A 20,735-nucleotide genomic window follows, 5' to 3' on the forward strand; every position below is an offset into this window, starting at 1 on the left:
TGAACCCAGAGCCTTGCGAAGGCTGACTCTCCTAATAAAACTACATCTCTAGCACTGGATACCCCAACTTTTTAAACTGACATTTCCAAGTGAATAAGCTAAAGATCTTAGTCACACTATTATTTTTTTTAAGTTGATTTGATTCTGATCAACATTCTCTTGATCTCTGTCAAGTCTTGTGGTCGTTGGGCCCCACTGGCATGTTGGGAAAAGTCTCCTGGGGTGATGCGAGTGGGTTGGGGTTCTGGTTATACCGTCAAATCCCTGTGCAACCTTGAAGAAGTTACTTCCTCTCAGGCTCAGTTTCGATATCTGTAACATGAGGACGTTGGACTAGATCAACTTCCAGGCTCTGCAAGTTTGAGGAAGACCTGAAGACTGCCCCAGCCTTCTGCAAGTGAAGTGCTCATGATTGCTGGAGGGAGGCCTGAACACTGGCTAAGCACACAAAGCGCAGCCCATCAAGGTAATGTGAACTTCCGGTGTACATAAAATTAGTTTCCTTTTCTTCTTCTTTTTAATTGTATGTACATCGAACATGATATTAGGAACATGATTTTTTTTCATGTGCAGTGTGGATCTGTGAGATGCTTCAGCAGTCAATGACACTTAGTTCTAGCATTGAAAAAGAAGAAGGTAAATTAATAAAAATAAAATATCTTAAACCACACACTCAAGTGAAATTGTATATGAAATTCTCGTGAGCTAAATTCTATCACACATAAAAGTGGGAGAGAACCATCTCTACAAAGTTGTCCTCTGACCTCCCTACACATGCTATGCTATACATGAAACTACACAAACAAAGGACACATTAATAATAATTTTTAAAATGTCATTGAAATAGGTTGAATCTGAATTTCAAAATTTTCCATGTGCCCTTATGCCATTCATTCATGTTAAGAATTGTAATCTGAAATAAAAATAAATAAATAAAAATAAAAATAAAAATTAGTTACAAATATTTTAAGCATATACACTGTTGTTTTCATATTTGATGATTTAACTAAAGCTTTGGACTTGAATGAACCTCTTCTCTTTTTGTTCCAAATATATCTTTTTGGCTGGAACGCACACTGGCATCAGAAAGAATTGTGTTGGCTGTCTCTGGATTACCTTCATAACTTCTTAATATACACACATACATCTGTGGCATATGCACACATGTTCACACACATACATATGCTTGTGCACACACACACACATACATAGCATATGCACACACATATATAAGTATGTGTGCAAACATACATACATGTACCCTCACACATATGCTCCTCTAATCCAAACTTGCATTTGCTTCTTTCCAGCCAGTGATTGCATGTGGCTGGTGGTTTCTGTGATTGTGAAATACTCTTGAAATACCAGTGAAGAAAGTGTTCCTCCTGCACTTGTGGCCATCCCCCAACCCCCAGGAACTTCAGGTTTCTTTCTGCCCCCTTGGGTAGGGAAGCACTCTTATGGTAGCTTAGTGGAAGGGAAGCACAGGCTGATAAGAGAGTCAAGGTACCTCCTCACAACATGCACACAGAGTCCCCTGTAGCTTCTGATGGTCCTTTGGTTCCAGTAGGAATTCTATGCGTACTGGATAGAACTGGTCATGAATCAGCATGAGTAGTACCAATCCAATGCAGGGAGATGTGAGGAGACAGGGGCCATGGGTCTAGGCAGGGAGCCACTCAAACGTGAGGAAAATTGAACAGCCTGTGTCTGGCATATACTCAGTCCCATGAAGGATGAGGAGAGTTTATCATAGTCAGAAGTGAATCTGGAGGGAAGGCTGATGCTGCCAGAGGAACAATGAACAGTGATCTGAAGTCAGAGCATCTGTCAGCATTTCCTTAAGGATGGCTCTTCCAAAGGAGAAAGGGTGAGAGTCCATTGAAAGACTTTTGTGAGGCTCAGCATCTAGCTAGATGACTTCTCTGTATGAATCCAGTGTGCTGGCTATCAGAGGACCAAACAATGAGAAGTTACATGGAAGAGAGCAGTTCTGGAGGTTGTGAGAACTATTCTTTCTTCCTAGGTCTACTGGGAGCTCATGATCTTGGGTCTCAAGATCTGTCTATATTGTACGTTAGTTGAACCAATCCCAACAAGATGTGGTCCAGGATTGACTATTTGTTATTTCTGCTTCTCTGTTATTTCTGAAATAGTTTACCCATCCTCCTCTACTTCCCCTCCACACCCTCCTTTAATCATTATCATTCAATTGTCTTTCATTGGAATACAGACTTTAAGAACAGCAGCAGAATGTATGGCTTTTCTTCTCTCATCACCCAGAGATCTTCAAATGAGACAATGAGGTATGCCCGACACAGAGATCTAGCCAAATTTCATGTGATGAGTGTGTGTGTGTGTGTGTGTGTGTGTGTGTGTGTGTGTGTGTGTGTACCTTTGTTCAAGCTGACAGAGACTAGGAAACTGGCCATCTGAGTGAGCCATGATATCACTGGTGGCAGAGAGCAGGGCAGAACTCTGCAGGACCAGAGGAAGAAGTGGTTCATTTGCCTCGCTGTTTCTCTGTGGAAGTGATATATGGGGGTGCGGGGGACTTGGACTATTGAGGCAGCAAATAGAGGAAGTAAATGCTATCAAAATAGAGGAGCAAGGAGGAAATAAAAGTTCTCCTAACAGAAACTAAGAAAGGCTGGGCAAAGCCAACGATTGGACTACTTTCCCTGCCAGTTTTTGGAATTGGGATTATTCTCCAAGGGACAAAAATGACAATGGAAAGACACCTCCCTTTGGGAAGTGTGACATTTTCTATTTGCAAAAAAAGCAGACATGTAAGTGTTCCTCTATCCATCAGGCAGGATCCATGAGAGGATGGGGAAGATGCTTCCAGAAGTTTTGTGTTCCTCTTTAGGCCACCTGGTTTGGCAACTACCGCAGATAAGGCTGGGCCCATGGTTGCCTTTGTATACTCAGATCCCTATAGAGGGTGTGAGGCCACCCATGCCAAAGTGTGCATCTGCACATCTAAGTTGCATAAGTTCATGGAGAAAGGAAGTGTTGATCTGAGAATAAGCAGCTAGGTTATAATCATGGCATGGGACTCCCAGAGTGGGCTGCCTGCCATGGAATAGAAACATGATACATGCAAAATTTCCCTCGTTTCAATTCCATATGGACCTCCCAATTAGATCTTCCAGCATTTAGCCACAAATCCAAATACCCTTCTCCCGTCTCAGAATTTACAGGATAATCCATTTACACATCTGTCTGTTCACGCTGCTGTATATTGTCCTGCCATATGTGTCTATTGTCAGTAGACAGGCAATGGTTGATCAGATGGATGGATGACTTTAGACGGTGAATAAAGATAATACAGAAAATCATTCCAACCAAATATAAGGGAGCAGTTTCTGAGCTATGTTATGGCAAGGGGGCGTCTCAGAAATTCTGGGCCTCTGAAGATCTCTCTTCTCCAGATGCAGAAGGCAGTGAAGCATCCCAGAAGGTAAGAATGGAAAAACCCAGGGGAGTGCTTAGTCTTGAGGTCTGTTTAGGGGATAGGAAGCCTAATAGTAACTATGAGGCTAGAGACGATGATGGCTTGAAGTCCCGCCATGGTGATGAGATTTTCTCTTCTCATATATGGAAACCACACAGATGACGCAAGGACTTTGTTCACATTGGAGCTCAAGAGTCTCCTTTGAGAATGGTTTTAAAATTGCTTCTAACAGTCTAGAGTTTACTATAATACTCTCTTGTCATCCTTAAAGGATTCTGTGCTTTTGCTAGACACTTTCAGGCATTCCCCAGTCTGGCAAAGCCCTCCATTTTTCTTCTATAGATACTAGACCAAATTGTGGTTCTATCATGCTTTTGTTTCTCTTCTCAGGTGCACAAAGTTGAGGATGATAAAAATTGGTCACAGTAGCTATTTAAACTTTATTGAATACCATACTCATTTTGTTTAAATAGTGACAAGAGGCAAATATAACACTTTAGAACTCAGTAGTTCTTCACTATCAACTCAGAGAGATCTGAAAAAAAAACCTCGCTTGAAATAATTTCTCTTATGCATGTGCAGGTGTGTGTTTGTGTGTGTGTTTGTGTGTGTGTGTGTGTGTGTGTGTGTGTGTATACAAACACATAATTGGATGATGACAGAATTCAATGTCAGGTCTCTTTCTTGATCATTTTCTATCTTAATTTTTGAGACAAGGTCATTCACTACATCTTGAGCACACAAATTCAGCTAGGCTGACTGAACAGAAACCCTAAGAGATCCTTTGGTCTCTACCTTCTCATCACGGGCGTTACAAGTATAGGCTGCCATACTCAGCTTTTTATGCAGATCCTGGGAGCACAATTCATCATGCTTTTATGTCAAGAGCTTATTGACCAGTCCATCTCCTCAGTCCCCTATTTTATGAAATAAGTCATTCTCTATCGTCTGCAAGGCAATTACAGCAAGAAATACCTGTAGCTGGGAATAAAATGATGGCCTTTCTATAGTTACTGCGATGTTTAATCTTTAGTGCACCTTTGCCTATATCATTGTGAGGATCAAGAGATTTATACAATTAAGAACAGTGGACATTTGAAATTTGAATATGGATTAGTTATTACTGAACTGTGCCCCCTCAAACACAGTTTCGAAGTTATATTTTGAAGTCCTTACAGTACCTCAGAATGCAGTCTTACTTGGTAACAGTCATTATGGATATATATTAGTTAAGATGAAATCCTACTGAAGTAAATGGATCCTTAACCCAATGATGGGTGGCCTTGAAAGAAGATAGCATGAAAATACCCAGAGGGAACAACATTTGATGCAGTGGCAAAGACTATGGTGACGCAGGTACAGTTTAAGGGATGCATAGCAGCTAGAAAGGGAAAGAAGGAATTTGCTAAGAGTCATGGAGGGTACATGGTCCTGCTGTCACCTTGACTTTAGCATCATAGCTTATGAAAGAATAAAAGAAAGAATGACAAAAATAACCTTTATCATTTAAGCCACATAGTTTGTAGCATTCTTTTTAGCAGCCCCAAGCAACAAATAGAAAATATATAGTCTCACAGAGATTGAGAGCCTTTCTATCTAACCTTGCTGTCTCAGGGGGGCAATACTCTCACTGTAGTTAAAGGTTGGATCAGATTCCCAGGCAGCAAAGTCCAAGGAGTTCTTCTGAAGCATTCATAAGTACATTGCTCAGTCCCATGAGTTCTCAATAATGCCATAATTAAACCAGGTTTTAAATTAGAGGAGAAACTTCACAACAGTGAGAGGAATCCAAAATATGAAGAACATTCAGTGTCATAAAAACTCTCAGATTTGATGGTACTTTTTAAGTGTTCTTTCATTTTTACACATAGTTGTGTTCCTACGACCTCCATCCATGGACATCGCTGTGAACTGCTCTCTTTCTCCACATGGCTTTGTTAATTTTATCTTACAAAGTCTCCCTAATGCTCCATCCGGGCATGGCTCCTCGGTCGTGTCACCTAGGCACACCCCATGGTCATTAATTTGGATGCTGTAAATGTTAGGAATTTATTTACTTTTCCTGTATTTATTCATTTCTATGCATATGTGCATAGGTGTGCATGTGCTTAAGTGCACATGCCAAGATCAAAAGGCAACTTGTAGGGCCCAGGGACTGAACTCAGGTCAGCAAACTTGACAGCAATCACTTTACTTGTTGAGCCATCTTGCTGGCTTTTGTATACATCTTTCTCCCTTTATTACTTATTTAGGTAACATTGCAAAGGATACTTCTCTGCATATAAATTGTTTATTCTTTCGTGTTAATGTATTTGAAGATTATGTTCTAGCAGAGCTTTACCAGTTCCAACAATACAAGTAATAGTAAAGATATTTACATATAAATAAAATATGGATATGTATATATGTACATATTTTATATTATAACTTGATGCTGTGGGATATGTATAAACATCAAAACATTAACGATTTAATGAGGGAAATCCACAAAACAATTACCTCATATGGTTACCTGTTTTTGTGAGTATGTGTGTGTGTGTGCATTTCTGTCTGTGTAGGTGTGCTAAGAGTGTCTGCTCACTTAAGCAGGAATCCTATGCCCACCTGTGGCCTTCCTGTTGGACTTCAGCTCTCTCGCCTTGTTCATCCCACAGTGAATAATACTGTTTCCTACAAGAGCATAACCAAAGTTTATTGCCACTAGACAGTGTGTGTATTTTATTTCCTGAGCTTGGAATGTGTTTATTTCCTTGGTTGGATTGGCCTTATACTAATTAACTTCTCCCCTTCATTCTGTAGGTTCTCTCGTGCTGGCTAGTTGTGCGCTATGCAGCATGGATATTAAATAATACCATCTGTGCCATATTTTGGGAAATATCTTTTGTTTACCTTAGTGACTTTAATTTCTTTTTCTTTTTGGAAGAGAGTTACAGTTCCTGAAGAGAAATTGTTGGTGAATTTGAACTTGGGTTTCTTCGAAATTATTTATTTGCTACTTACTAAGAACTTCCCTTCCACAAGTATTATCCAGTACTTTATTTTGATTATGTTATTTCTGTGATTCATTTGAGTAGTTTTTCACTTTTGCTTACTTGGTGTTTCCTTTTGCCTACCATTTAATGGCAATGCAAACGAACTTATCTCTAAATTGTGATTCAACTGCATAAAGTAGCCAGCTAAATAAGCACTAAGTGTTCCAGTTCAGTTTGATGCTTTCTTTCTTTAAAGTAATTTATTATTTTTAAGAAAATTTTAATGATTTGTTTGCTTTTATTTTGCATGTATGAGTGCTTGTCAGCTTGTATATCTGTGTACCACATGCTTGCCCAGCGCCTTCAGGGACAGAAGAGGGCATCTGATCCTCTGGAACTGGAATTATGTACAGTTCAGGTAAGGAAGTCCTGGAAATCAAACCTGGGTCATCTGTCTGAGCAGCAAGTGCTCTTAATCGCTCAGCCTCTCTCTAGCCCCTTGGTGCTTTCTTAATAATATACTAAATTGCCTCATATACTCCTTTCTCTTGTACAATTAGTTTTCTGTACTCTTGGAGTATTGCAATTTTTCACTCTCACTGTTATGGTTATCATTATCACCACCACCACCACCACCACCACCACCACCACCACCACCACCACCACCACCATCATCATCATCATCATCATCATCATTATCATGTGGTTTAATTCCCAGTGCATCTGGTTCTTCCACCATTGCTTATTTTAATCTTATGTTATTTCTTGGACTCCCTTTAACTGAGAGCCCTGGATTACTCTTTCTGCTTCTAAATAGAGACTACCTACCTGCTACATGGGTAGGGTTCATTTAAATGTACATTCTTTATAGGGTGGGTCAGTGGAGACTCCAGGGAAATCATTTCTTTGAAGTGGTAGCTGGGTAGAAAGGGATGGCTTTATAATTGGATTGTCATTGGATAGAAATCCCATCCTGCTTCCTGCTTGCTTGCCCAAATTATTCAGCCACCCACACCTGGTCTTCCTTATAACCACATAGTCACAGTAATGGCATCCTCAAAGGGTACCTTAATTGAATGGAACGTGAAACCTTCAGCATGTGCCTGCCTCAGTTTAAGTGCTTAGTTGTGATATTGTTGCTTTCTTCCATTGGTAGCTTCTAGCTTCTTCTGACCTTCAACTTATTCTAAAATCTTAATGCACTACACATATTGGATGTGCTTCATTATCCCTGTACAGATGCTTAGTTGCTTCTTGCTGGTGAATCAAGATGCTATAGAATCTTTTCAGCTTATTCTTATCCTTGTTCTGAAAATGTGTGTGTGTGTGTGTGTGTGTGTGTGTGTGTGTGTGTGTGTGTGTGTGTGTAGGCATAGCTTGATATTTTTCCTTTCCATTTTCTTTTTCTTTTCTTAAAGCCCTTGTCTGTTCCCAAAGTGATGCAAGTGATGCTAGAGAGACACAACATTCCATGTCAGGGGCTTCTCTCTCTCTTCGCTCCTTTGAAGACTCCATCCTTGAGTCTCCTGACTTCTCACCAAAAGGAAGGGTGACATGGTCTTTGCTTTCTGATGCCCATCCAGAACACAGCTAGAATTAAAGCAGCTCTGGATGTTTTAGACTTGCTGTTTCCTTTGGTGTCTTGGTCCCCGTAGCACATGTCCATTTTCCAAGCCATCAGGCCACTTGCGAGCAAGAGAACATAAGGAACGACAGATGGCTGAGACATCTATAATCTGAGTCCTCATCTTGACTGCTACTGGCCAGTTGTCCCTCACTAATACATTTATACACCACTGTTTTCCAAAGAGGATCTAAAGTTTCTTTATAACTATAGGAAATTTAAAAAAAGTTATGAAGATAGTAGGGGGTGGGGCAAACAGATTCAAGAATGACAGGAACACAAATATAAACCTTTTGAGTAGTTCTTTCTGGTCACATTTGACCTTGAGTTTCCTCGTGGTTGGGGAAAACAAAGAAATGCTTTAGGTGAATGACATTATCTCTAAATCTAAGTTTCACTGTGGCTAAAATGAAACTACAAACATTGACATCATAGGATCGCCCTAAGGATTAAATGAAGGTGGAATGTGCAATTCTTAAGTGGGAGTTGTGTTTAAGTGTATGAGTGTGTGTGTGTGTCTATACATCCATACATGCATGTGCACTAGCACAGATTTAAGAGGATTGTTTCATATGTCATTCCCCAGGAACTATCTACTTTGGCTTTTGAATAGTTTCCCGATGGCCTGGAGCTCACCAAATAGTCTAGGCTGGCTGGACAATGAATCCCAGAGAGCTTTCTGTGACTACCTCCTTTGTACTGGGCTTGTGTATGTGGCTTCAGATCCTCATACTTGCAAAGGACTTTACCCTGACCTCCCCAGCCTTGTATACTGTTTCACTGTTATTGTTGTTTCTCAGACTGTGTCTTCTCTGAAGGCTGGCACACTAACTGACTAAGCCTCAGAGCTCATATCCCTTTCTCAGTGTGGTACAGGATAAGCCACGTGGATGCATGGTGATGGACATGTACAGAAGGAGAACTTAATCTACACGTCTCAAATAGGATGGCAGGTAGGGACAAGGACACTCCTTGTGTCAGTCCTTATTCCAACCCACTTGTTAGGAAGAACTGATCTCAACAGAACAGAACTGTGGGCTTGGAAGGGAGCGTGCCGAGCCCATCACTATCTCTTTCCAGGATGGCGGGTGGAGAATGAGTTAGAGTTGATGTGCTCCATTTTTTTCTTAAAGGACTCACTCAGAGGAGGGTACAAATATGAGATTAAACTAAAGGGGAGAACTCTGCTGTATTTATAGTTTAGGGAAGTGAAATTCAGTCTGAGCACTGGCTCACCATTGTCACACTCAGCCACCCAAGGATCCTCTATGCCTCTCCTCCCCTCTGCTGGCCCTGGCAAGCCAGGCCCCTGCCATGGCACGGTCAACAGCGAGAACTCAAATACTCTATACAAAAGACTGCTGTGAGAAGAGCATTTGGGTGGAGAGGGATGTAAGATTTTAAAGGGTCTTGTATCCAAAGTGCTTCTGTGTTTTGACACAGCATCTTCTTCAAACTTACCTCTGGGCTATTTAAAACTTGGAGAGGAGGTGCCTTCCAAGTGTGCACATGTGCCCTGAAACCTCTGAGGAGCACTGGTTTATTTTGAGTGTCAGTGTCTGACACTCTTGATCACAGGCCAAGTTCATCATGACACCCTTTCTTGCCTGTTCCCAAGCAACTGACAACCTATATTCATGGCAGTGAACATGAGTGAGGAGCAGTCAAGCTGGTTATGATGAGGCCACATAGGCTGAGTGGTTACATTCCTCAGGAACCTTTCCCTGTCCACCTTCATCCTACTGCCTCATCAGTCAGGGGAAATGGGTATTATTAGCAACCACACCAATTTGCAAGATCATGCAGAATAGTGGGCCAACCTACTCAAGGTCATGGTCATAGGCTCACAAAGGTGCCAGACCCCATGCTTAGCACTGTTTCCTTGATATCATTACATTCTACTTTTTATGGAAAGAAAGAAAGGATCCCTGTGGAAGAAACAAATAAATATAAACCCCAAACAAATTAGAGACAAATTTCATTTCCTTCAGTCTGTGATGTAGTCATTCAGTGACATCTCTGGTGTCACCAATTGCATTATCAGAGTACATATCAGGGAGAAAAAGGTCTGATTTGCGTTTTCTGGGTGGCAGTACATTCTGATGACCCTAAACTGTTTGCTTGTGAGGTCCTAAGCAGCAAAACCTGTCTCTCTGTGCTTCCTCTCTTCTCTGTCCCATTTCCCTTTCTGAGTTGGTCACTTGGGGTGCTCAATTCCATGCACATCTGTGCGCACTTGAGATCTGAAACCCCACCAGCTGCAGGAGCATGCCACTCATTGTCATTTTTGGAAACCAAAAATGACCGGTCACACAACAGTGATTAGATAAAGCTTGTAATTAGTGTTTGCTGTAGTCAGCGACGTGGTATTTTAGGGACAAACAGCCACTCAGTGCTACATATAGCTTGGAATTTGTGGGTTTGGTATAACCGGCCATTGCATGGTCAAGGAAGCAAAGGAGAAAGGGGAGACAGAGAATAGATAAAAGGAGAGAGGTTGGAAAGACCCCTCCGCCCAGCAGACTTAAAAGCTTAAAGGACCCACAGAACTTTGGAGTGGACTTGCCTCAAAGTGGTACCCATTAGATGTCAAGTGCTCCCTGGTTCCTTGATCAAGCAGTGTTTTCCAGACAGCTGGAGACACTTGACTCTCAGGGAGAGACTCACCCTTTATAAGGCTCAAGGAAGAATCCTAATGAGAGCCAGAACATGGTGGAAGAATTCCAAGTTCAATTCCCTAGTGACTCATCTTCCCAGGATGACTTATACCCCTACTTTAATCTAGAAGGCCTACCTGCTTCCCTACAATTATTTCGGAAATGTTGTGTTTCAGCTGAATAAAGCTTTCTTTTCATTCATGAAATATTATCTGAGAAGCCTCACATACCAGGCTGGGAAGGGCACTGCTGGTGTTGAAGCAATTTGCCTGAATAATGTCCCTTCCCTCATTGTCCCATCCTTCACTTGGCAAGTGGAAGACTAAGACTCTTTGGGAAAATGCTAATCTTGCTCTAAGGAGATCCCACTGGGACTGTCATTCTCAAGAGCAAAGTGGGAGACAGCACCCTACCAAAATGTCTCCACTGTAGCTGGACAGAAACAATTCCCCAGGAAAGTGTGGTGCTGTTCTATTCTACACAGAGAACTAGGGAAAGATGTGTGAATATCTGAAAGGAGACTTTTCATTGTTATAAATTGATAGCCTTCATTAACATGATCAAAGACTAGACACTTCGGAGAAAAGAGACAATGCAATGAAATTATCAACATTCAGCGAATGTTTGAAAAGAAAAGAGATTAATCTGTGCAAGAAAAAGAGAGTACTTATAAAATAGTCCTCAGTCTAGAAATCAGTCATTTTCTCACTTGGCAATGCTGGCACTCTGGTTCCTGAAGGTGTGGCTTGAGAGCTCTATAGAGAACAAGTTTCTTACTGGTTGAGGCAAAAGAGTGGTTCCTTCAGATAGGATTGTTGCTGGTTTGCCATCAGTGAAGTGTCCTCCTGGGCTCTGGAACTTATTACCTCAACTGTTGACACTGCTGCTGCTTTAGAGATGTCAGTGAGTTTGTTGATAATGAGGGGTGTGGGTAATGAGTACTTTAGATGCATATGTAACTCACAGGTACTTGCAATCATCATCTAAAAGCCTTAGCACCCATCAGTGCGGCATTCCTGCATGTACTAGTTCTTGGTGTTCATTTTGTTATTGAGGGTTTTTTAGTCAACCAATTGAACTCATCTTGGGAAAGGAAGTCTTAGCTCAAGAATTGCCTCTGTCAGATTGGCCTTGAGGCATTTTCTTCATTGATAAGGGAGGGCTCATCCCACTATGGGCATGGGGAGACGACCATTGGTTGTATAAAGGAGTAAACTGAGTAGGACAGAGGAGTAAACCAGTGAACAGCATTCCTCCATTGCCTCTGCTGCTTGAGTTCCTGCCTCCAGGTTGCTGCTCAAGTTCTTGCCTTGACTTTCTTCCATGGTGGACTTAAACCTGTATGCCAAAAAATCCTTTCCTCCCCTAGTGGTTTTTAATCATGGTGTCTGCAAACTAGTATAGATGAAACTTATAAAAACACCAATCCATTTCTGATGGCTTCATCTTCATGTCTTCTTTAGGGAATATATATATATATATATATATATATGTGTGTGTGTGTGTGTGTGTGTGTGTGTGTGAGTGTATGTGTGTGTTTGTGTGTGAGTGTGTGAATAGGTTTATGTGTATGTATATCTGTATATGTATAGGTATGTGTGTGTATATGTATGTGTATGTATAGGTATATGTGTATGTATGAGTGTGTTTGTATGTGTGTGTGTGTGTGCATGTGTATGTGTATTAGATTTTGCCTATTGTGTCAGCTATTTTGCTGTTGCAGTCATAAAGCATGCTAGCCAAATTCAACTATTTAACTTGGGGGAGCAAACAGTTCGTTTCAACTTGGGAACCCTAGCAGGAATGGAAGCAGAAACTGTAGAAGGATGATACTATACTGGCTTTCTCCCTGGTTCATGCTCAGATAGTTTTCCCATACAGCCCATATCCACCTGCCTAGGGATGGTGCTACCCATAGTGGGATGGTGCCTCCCATATCAATCATCAGTCAAGGTGCTTCCTCAAAGTCTGGCCATAGTTTACCTGATAAAGGCAATGTTTCAGTTGAGCTTCCACTTCCTAGAGACATGCGGGTTGTGTCAAGTTAACAACAAAATCTAACCAGAACATCCTTCTAGTGTTTCCTTCTTGTGGGAGTAATAAAACAAGTACAGAAAACACTGTTGCAAATTGTTAATGGACATATATATATATATATATATATATATATATATATATGTGTGTGTGTGTGTGTGTGTGTGTGTGTGTGTGTGTGTGTGTGTATTTTTGTGTCAGCCAGAAGACCATTTTCTGGATTTGGTTTTCTCCTCATAGTGATTGTCCACAGGTCTTTCAGGCTTGTCTGTCAAGTGCATTTACCTTCTGAGTCATCTCACTGTCTTCCTCAAAGCCCAGGCTTTGATCCTTGGGAGGTGATGTGAAACCACAGTGACTTGGAGCCAACTGGGAGGCTTTTAGATTATGGGGGTCTTTCTCGTGAAGGTGATTGTGGTCTTTTACTCTTTCTCTTTCACATCTGCTCATGGCATGATTGAGTCTCCTTTATTTCATGTACCTGCTATAATTCATTGGACTTTAAGCCAAAAGCAATGGAGTCAATTGGCCATTAACTAAAACCTTCAAATCTGTGAATCAGAAACAAGCCTTTTTTGTATGTTGATTTATACTGAACATTTGTTATGTGAATGGAAAGCAGATTAATGTTTTGGCTTGGAGATTTTAAGTGATTGGCATGCTTTAAAAAGGCTGCCGATTATCCACCATGGTCCAGAACGGTGGGGACACTTGGGTAGGATTGCCCCTTTAGGACACTACTGAATGACCATTGAAAGCATGCTGACTGAGGATGTTTCTGGAGAGGCTGAATATTTTTTGATAACGTCGCACATCTTAAGTATATCTTCTGGATTCTTTTCTTCCTTTTGTCTTTCAGTCATGCATTAGGTTTGTTTTAGTTTCGGTTACTCTTGCTGTGGTAAAATATTATGAGCAAGGAAACTTGGGGAGGAAAAGGTTTTTTTTGTTTTTTGTTTTTTTGTTTGTTTGTTTGTTTGTTTGTTTGTTTTGATTTGCACTTCCACATCACAGTTCATCATCAAAGAAGTCAGGATAGGAACTCCAGCAAGACAGGGACCTGGAGGCAGGAAATGATGCAGAAGTCATGGAGAAATGCTGCTTAGTGGCTTATTCCTCATGGCTCGCACAGCCTGCTTTCTTATAGAGACCAGGGACACCAACCTAGGGATGGCACCACCCATAATGGGCTGACCCCTCCCCCATCAATCACTAATTAAATAAATGCTCTAGAGGCTTGGATATAGCCCAATTTTATGGAGACATTTTCTCACTTGAGGCTCCTTTCTCTCAGATGACTCTAGGTTGTGTCAACTTGACATAAAACTAGGCAGTATAAGTATCAGTTGGTTAAATCTTCTTGTCTCCATATTTATGGAATTTACAAGTAAGTTTGAGATCTGTTTTCCTGATATCATATATCTTAATAAAACACAGGCAAGACATGGAGTGGTTTGGGTTATATCAGGGAGAACATCTGGATATTTGAAAACATCTGGTCAGTTTTCAAAAGAAAAATAAAACAATATTTTGTATTTTAGCATCTGGAATTATGGGATACAGGCAACTTCTGAATAACCAATGCATCTCTTAGAGTTGGGAAGTACAGTTCCATAAGAACTTAGGACTCTGTCCACTTCTGTTTCTGGCCCACTTTCATCTGCACAGTTTATTGTATTTATGGCAAGCTATTTACTTAAAACCAGCATAGAAATGAATAGTTTATCATTTGGCATTTTATTTCTGGAGAAGAAATGAAATAGGCTGCCTTTGATAACTGTGTTTGGAGGGGTGAGTGACCCAGGTTACCAAGGAAATATTGGATTACTTCTCCACAATGGAGGTAAGAAAAATTATGTCTCCAGTATAGGAGATGCTTTAAGGCATCTCTTGGTGCAACCATGTCCTGTGATTCTTGTCAATGGGAAACCACTGCAGCCTAATCCAGGCAGGATGACAAAGAACACAGATAGACCCATCAAGAATGAAGGTATGGGTCACTCTCCAGGAAAAGAGCCAAGACCTGCTGAGGTGCTTGATGAGAGTGGGGGAATACAGAATGGGGGATAGAGAGAGGTAGTTACAAATACAAGCTTTAGGCCATGTGGCCAGTTGCAGAAATGAGGATTATTGTTAACATAGTGCTTCTGCTGTATCTACTAAGAATATGTTTGTACAGATATTTGTGTTTTCTTTCAGTTTCTTTATCACATGTTATCAGTGATTGTCATATTTAAGTTTGAGATACTAAAAGAATGTCCTTCAAGTGACATTGCTACCTATTCTAAATTTATAATGCATTCAGTTGTACTAGGGATAGTTATATACTGTTAGATGTAATTATGATCTGGTTAAACATATAATGTATTTGCGATTATATGTGAGATAGTTACATTATGCTTATGTGTTATTATTATTACCTGGTTATATTTTAATTTGGAAATTAATTATGACAAGAGGAAATATGATTGTGTATCAAGATGATTAGGGGTGGACTTGTGATGGCTATTATTGGTTGTCAACTTGACTACACCTGGAATAAACTATAATCCACAGATGGAGGGCATACCTGTCAGAGATTTTTTTGGCTTGGTTTGAAGTGGGTGACTCTACTTCTAGTGTGGACCTTTGTGGTAGGAAGACATTCATCTTTGATCCTGATCTTGAAGTGGGAAGACGCACCTTTAATCTGGGCCATACCTTCTGCTGGAAGTCTATATAAGGACATAGAAGAAGGAAGCATGTGCTCTTTGCCTGCTTGCCCTCACTTTGCTAGCACGTCCATTCCTTCACTGGCATTGGAGTCCACTTCTTTGGGATTCCAATATATACAGAGGTTCAGTTGAGATATTATCCAGGCTTGTGAGACTGAACTACTAGATTCTCGAACTTTTCATTCATAGTTAGTCATTGTTGGATTAGCTGGACTGCACACTATAAATCATTCATTCATACACACACACACACACACACACACACACACACACACACACATATATATATATATATATATATATATATATATAGAGAGAGAGAGAGAGAGAGAGAGAGAGAGAACACTGACTAATATATGAGTTCTTTTCTAAATTGAGATCCTATGTGAGAATTGACAAGTAGGAACCAAGACAATAAAATAAAAATAAAATTTAGACAATAACATAAAAAAACCCTAAAGCAAATAAACAAAATCCTCCCAGTCCTACCTTCTTTCCAGCTTCTTTTATCACCCTCTTCTTCTAAAGAGATTTCCGGATTCATCTTTACTTTCTCATGTGGCTGCCATTCTCCTAAACAATGGGCATGACCTCTCTCTTTCCTCCACCATCTTGTCTGCCTTGGGCTTTCCAATGAACCTGTCATTGGTTGGTCATTTCTTCTGCCTTGAAATCTCTTCCTTGATTTTTTTCCAGGTGCCAACTCTTCTGATGAGAGGAAATGTTTATAGTGTCCACCTCCAGAAATGCTTGTGGTGAGAAGAATAACATGGATGGCAAAGGGCATGGGAAAGAAGGGCACCTGGGCCACCTCCCAGGGCACAATTCCATGGGCATAGCTTCTAAGAGTTGGAAATATGGAATAGTCTTACATAGAAATCCTCCTATCACATACTACACAGTTTGCAAAAATGTAGACTGGACCTCTCACCCAAGTACAAAATGCCTTTGGATGGAAGTAGTTTAAAGAAAATAAAAAGAAAGCCTTGCCGACAACTGCCTGGTTGCCTAGTTTGGAGGGATGTTCTAGACAAGATTGGTCAGCTGAGCTGCTGGAACTGATTGTGTGGATGTAGCATTCTTTACTTTGATGATTCATTTTCTTATCTAAATTAAAAATTCTTAGTAATCCCCTTTAGCAGTTTATTGGCTTCAGAAAAAAAGTTCATAAAACTCAACTGAATACTAAATTCAAGAACCATAGAAAATAGGAAATATCTGTTTTCCCCCCTTTTATCATTTTTATGAGCATTGGATAGTCATTGGTCATGGGATTGAATTATAAGAACCTGCCTGAATAAAACTTATATTAAGAGAAAATCATTTTCATCCACACCACCTCCCTAAATAAATATTGAGCAAGTGTTTAAAGGATACTATTGGGAGGTGTCACAAATTAGGATCCTGCCAGCTCTCAACCTCCCACCTCATAAAGATGAATTCAATGTGGTGGTGGAAAAATACATTCTGAGAACGTGAGGAAGTAAACGGTGCTCATAGCTCAGACCAGGACAGCTATGATTGGCAGAAGGGAAGTCAGGTTTGGGGGAAATAAGCTTTGAAGAAGCCTTGATTGTGCTTGGGAATCATGAGAACGATGTCTCTGATGCATTCCTTTGCTGATGAATCCCCAAAGGACCAGCTGATTACAATGAGCATCCCAAAAGAAGATGGCTACTTTGAGCTTCTAGGAGCAGGGTTCTTTTCTAAGTAGGATGAAGGGTAGTGATTCTCAAAGGGTGTTCTCAGACCACCTATACCAGTGGAACTTGTAAGAAACTGACTCAGAAAGGTGATGCAGTTGTCTGTGTTTAGCAGTCAGATGCAGTAAGGCTGAGGCACAGGTGATTGAAAAGAAGCTGATACAAATAGGATGTGTTTAGGTGACAAGTTGGCAAGGGTTAGACTGGTGATGGTTAATTTCCATTGTCAAGTTGACTAGATGTAGAATCGCCTAGGAGCCAAATCTCTGGTCTTTGAGGGAGTTCTAGAGAATAACTAGAGTGGGAAAGACCCACCCTCAGTGTGAATGGTGCCACTCCATGGGCTGAGGTCTCAGACTAAATTAAAAAGGGAAAGGAGAAAGCTAGCTGAGCACCAACATTCATCCATCTCTGCTTATTAACTGTAGAAACCATGTACCCAGTCACCTCACACTCCTGCTCCCAGGACTCCCTGGCCATAATGGACTATGCTCTCAATCTATGAGTCAGAATTCTTTTTTATTTTGCTCTTGTCAAATATTTTGTCATAGCAATGAGAAAGGTCACTAATACAGTACCAGGAGATGAAAAACACGAGTAGAACATATGAGGAAAACAATGGTGAGATCCTCAACCGTCAGACTTAGCAGAGTGTTCTAACCAACCAGGAACTTGGCATTGGCTTCCAGGCACACTGAAGCAGATGCAAGAACACAGTACTTCCTTGTCTTGTACAGGAAGCTTCAGAGTTCTCCCATGGTCTGAGAAGCACAATAGGAAAGAGGAGACCTTGCCTTAGTTTGTAGATGTGGTGATGACAGAGTCTTGATGCTTACCCTCCTGCCTTTGTCTATGATACACACTCAGCATGGGACTTCTGAGGACAGTCAGCTCCTCCTAGGAATCACTGACCTCAGAGAGGGCGACAAAGAGAAGGTGACATCCATAATAGGGGAGCTGCATTGTCTGGTTGAATAGATTTTGTCCCACTCAGTAAATATTTCCAGCATACCCAATCTGAGCCTGTCCTTGGCTATCAACTGGGAAACAGAAAAGGTCACACAGACAACCTGGTTCTTAGGACATGTGTTATAGAAAGGATTTGTCGATGATTAAGGAAAATCCAGGGATCAGTGTATGGGCCACAGAGCAGCACCTGTAAGATGTCTTAATTAAGTTGAGCTTAAGCTCATACACATCTGAGGACATAATTGACAGCAACACTGTTAGCCATTAACAGTTATTCCAGAATAATAAGTGTCAGCAGGGATATTTCATGGCCATGGTGTCATGCTGTATAAGGCTGTAATACTGGTTGTTAGGGGTTGTAGATCCAAAGCATGAGAGTCGCCACATTTGGTGTGCTGTCTTCCCATGATACCTCTGTATGTAACACGTAACTGGTTTTTAGAATCAGTACTAACCAGAGTCAGAGGGAGGAGTCAGCAGCTTCTACCCTATACAGAACACTACTCACTCCTGCGAGGAGCCAGCTATAGCTTCAACCTTCACAGGCTTCTGCCTTGGCTGCCATCCCCACCCCTCTCGTGATCTGACAGTACAAAGTTGACCTAGTTGCAAGGCTTCAGGGAGTGTCCTCTGCCTCTTGTAATTTTACAAAACTGTGTCTGGGAGGCTAGTCCAGCATACTCAGGAAGACCTCTTTTCCTCTCTTAAGATCAAAATTAAATTCCATATATCTGTTACACAGTACCTTTTGCACTGATGTTCTCCTGATTCAGATAACAGTTTCCCCATTCAGCAGCTACCAGGTGATGTGAGAGCATGATTAGACCACTCATTCATTTTTAATGTTATTTACTATAATTACATGTGTGTATACATGTGGCATGCGTGTGTATGTGTGACCACACATGTGTGTGCATGCGGACATGTGCATGTGTAGCCATGAATGTGGAAGTCAGAAAACAATTTTCAGATGTTTGCTCTCTCCTCCCACCTCATTTCTGAGGCAATGTGTCTTGTTCCCACCATGCTGCATTCTCCAGGTGAGCTGGTCCCTGGAGCATCCAGGCAATTCTCACATCACTGCTGCCATCTCTTGCAGAATTACAGATACCTACCACTGCATCTCACGTCCTTAGTTCTTGTTCATTGGGCAGCCACTGGGGATTGAGCTCAAGTTTCCCTGCTTATTTTTGAGATATGTAGGCACTTTTGCCTGCCAGATTGTCTCACTGGCCCCTTCTAAGCCTATTTGATATCAATAAAACTCTAATTATACTCATTCAAGAACCCATCCTCTGTCTTCCACTGACTCGTCATCTCGAATCTGAGGCCTTATTTAGGACATTGAGGCAAGCTTTGGAAATTGCCTCATTTTACTCTGACTAGGGATGGATTTACATCAAGCCAACCATTTAGGAGTAAAGTGGTATAGTAAACTGATCCCTCTCCCAAATGCAGATGTTGAAGTCCTAAACACCTGCTCCATAGCATGTGTGTTTGGAGAAAAGGAGTTATTTAAGTCATCCTTAGGAGGAGAGAAATCCAGATGCAGACAAGTCCAGAAGAAAGACCACATGAAGGTATGGGGAGAAAGGGTTTTTCTCAAGTCTGTTTTGGCTCCTTGGACAAAATATAGTTTAGGAACAAGGGAAACTTCTGTCACCTAGTTCTAGGGCCTTTAAATCTATGACAGACACTAGTGGATGCAGTGTCTGGTGAGAGACAGAGGTTTGGTTCCTAGCACCTTTCAGCCTGTCTTTACAAGCTAGAAGTGGGTAAGGGGATGTGTTTTCTACAAAGGCACCCATCCATTTGTGAAGGATCCACCCTCACAACCACATTACTTCTCAGAGTCTGCATGGCCTCATATCATCTCTTTGGGAGCAAGGTCTTCAATATATGAATTAAAGGGCACACAAACACTCAAGACTGTACTCGTGACCATCTGCAAATCGTGGAGAGCTACCTTCAGGGGAACTAACCATGACTATACTTTCTAACTTCAAGAATTGTGAGAAAATCAATTCTTTGCTTCTGGCATCCACCTGTGGTGCTTTGCTCTGGAAGACCCAGTGACTAAGACGTGCTCCCAAACATATATCCAGCGGGACCCATGAAGACACCACCTACCGATCAGCTTGGTAACATAGCCAGGCCAGATCTTGCTGGTTGCTCCCTTAGACTCTCTGGGCTACTGCCAGAGCCCCTCCAAGATTCCAAAGGACTGACAGTGGAAACAGGCCAATGGGGTCGCAGCTCTAGCTTGTCACTTTTCTGATGCATATGCTCGACCCCTCTTCAGCCACATCAGTCTCATCAGTCTTGAGATTCTCACGGTTGGCGTGAGTTACTATGCCACTGTTCAACCCCTCCCCCTATCTACTTCCTTCAAAGTGTCATTTAATCTTCTGAAAGTGTAGCTCTGATCATACAGTTCATGTGCTTTATCTTTCTCTGTGTATGTGTGTGTGCACTCACACACAGCACATCCTGGTGTGCATGTGGAGACCAGATGTTGATGTATTTGGTGGTTTTTTTTTTATCACTCTCCTCCTTACTTTTTAAACATTGAATTACCATTTCATGTATTTATTTTGTGGGTCTA

General features: G+C 41.2%; 1 long non-coding RNA gene across 1 annotated transcript; it reads left to right on the forward strand.

Annotated features, from left to right (window-relative positions):
* Positions 1–278: 278 nt before the first annotated feature.
* On the forward strand, positions 279–16,498 carry LOC134478980 (uncharacterized). Its single transcript, XR_010051816.1, has 4 exons — positions 279–466; positions 2,234–2,306; positions 6,746–6,847; positions 16,155–16,498. It is a non-coding gene; the product is annotated as an uncharacterized LOC134478980 (long non-coding RNA).
* Positions 16,499–20,735: the final 4,237 nt, after the last annotated feature.

Source organism: Rattus norvegicus, chromosome 5 (genome assembly GCF_036323735.1).
Source record: "Rattus norvegicus strain BN/NHsdMcwi chromosome 5, GRCr8, whole genome shotgun sequence".
In the NCBI taxonomy this organism is placed as follows: Eukaryota; Metazoa; Chordata; class Mammalia; order Rodentia; family Muridae; genus Rattus; species Rattus norvegicus.